The sequence below is a fragment of the Octopus bimaculoides genome, chromosome 3 (assembly GCF_001194135.2).
Source record: "Octopus bimaculoides isolate UCB-OBI-ISO-001 chromosome 3, ASM119413v2, whole genome shotgun sequence".
Lineage (NCBI taxonomy): Eukaryota > Metazoa > Mollusca > Cephalopoda > Octopoda > Octopodidae > Octopus > Octopus bimaculoides.
In genome coordinates this window covers 87,795,616-87,797,790 of record NC_068983.1, presented here as the reverse complement: position 1 = coordinate 87,797,790, position 2,175 = coordinate 87,795,616, and positions in this window count along the sequence as shown.

Here is a 2,175-nt window from a genome sequence, read left to right as displayed (position 1 = left end):
TTTCTTGTCTATGTTTTGTTTGCAATGTCCTGTACCCAGATATGCACCTATACATACAGGTGGATGTCGGTATGCACATACCTGTACGTATACATGCATATACTCATTTACTATTTGTTTATATATATATATATACATATATATATGTATGTATGTATGTATGTATGCATATATATACGACGGGCTTCTTTCAGTTTCCGGCTACCAAATCCACTCACAAGGCTTTGGTCGGCCCGAGGCTATAGTAGAAGACACTTGCCCAAGGTGCCAAGCAGTGGGACTGAACCCGGAACCATGTGGTTGGTAAGCAAACTACTTACCACACAGCCACTCCTACGCTGGGAACTTTTTTTCGGAGTTCACTGTGTTGCAAGCATATCTCCTTTCTTTGCCAGGGGCCCGTACGGGATCATGTGTACTGCCCTGCCTTCTCTCCTAACTAAAGAAATGCAAAAACCAAAGCGAACCAAATACAGAACTACGAACCATTGACTTCATAACTCTTTAGCACTCAGATTAGTCTGTCAAATGTAATGTTTACATTATTTTGTTGACTTGCGATTTAAATGACGTGATTTTTTATCTTTAGAATGACATTGTAGGGTAGGTGTGAGAGGCCAGATCTGGTCAGTTTGAACATCAAACAGGCAGAATATTGTGGCCAGATCTGGCTGGTTTAAATGTTGCTGGGTTAAGTCGACGAATGAATCACTACGTCGCCGCTAGGTCTATTAGAAACAGCAACCAAATATCACTGAATAGGAGATCTATTATGTAGTGACGCATTCTCAATACTTAGAATAACGACATGGTGGTCACTGTGGGGATATCTTGGATCATAGCTCTGCTCGATCAAGGCTGATCTGAGGTTAAAACAAGGGCAACAACGTCCAGCCAGTATTACTGCTGTACAGGACACCCTGAATTTATCTTCTATCTTCTATCTTTTACTTGTTTTAGTCTGCGGCCATGCTGGGACACCGCTTTGGAGTTTTTTTAGTCGAATGAATAGATCCCAGTGCATTTTAAAAATTTTTTGTTAAACCTGTACATATCCAAACAGCTCTTTAGCCGAACAGCTATGTTACGGGAACGTAAACACACCAACACTGGTTGTTAAGCGATGGTGACAGAAAAACAAGCACACACACACACACAGTATTTGTCCAAATTTTTCAATTCAACCACCACAACTACCAACCGTCGCCATCACCACTATCAACATCACAAGCTATCACCATTCCCAACGCCACAATCATCGAACATCAACAGCTACCACTGCAACTGCCACCACCACCACACCTAACCGCTATAACTATCACAACCCACCACCACTTCAACTACCAGCAATCACCACCACTCTAACCATCACCACTGCTATAACTAACAATCAACACCACTACCACCACCGCGAACCAATACTCAGTTTACTATAAATCCATCTGACCTACCCCCCCTCCCCCCACCCATCCGTCACTAAAACCAATCACACCGCCCCACACCCCAGCCTCAAATTTTAATCAACGCGATACCGCCCCGACTAAGCCACATTCCCTTTAGTAAGACTGTCATCACAGCCCCTCTCTTTCTCCTTACACACCACAACAGTTAAGGTTCAATTCCACCCCTCTACCATCACCATCATCACCATTACCCGGCCAATATCGACCGACTAATCACACCTACACACCAGCAGTCACCCCTGACTATTGAAATATAGAAACCACACTTTTTCGACCGTCTGTTCGTTAAAGTCGAAACAAAAGGACCTTGAGCAAGTTACTCGCTAACAGATGAATGAGTAATGATTGGATTTTATACACACAGCTTATACACACACCTGATACAAACAGATACTAATGTGTATGTATATATGTATGTATGTATGTATGTATGTATGTATGTATGTATGTATGTGTGTATGAATGTATGTATGTGTGTATGTATGTAGCTATACATATGAATATACGCATACACATGCACTTCTATGTGATAGCGTTTTTGTTTTTCACACAAAGATAAGAGTGTGTATATTTCTTTCTGTCTATATATGTCTATATGTGTGTATATGAGAGAAGAGAAGACTAGGGCAGCAAATAGATAGATAGATAGATAGATAGATAGATAGATAGATAAGATGTTCGCAGGGAAATTTATACAGCCGCATTAACAAAA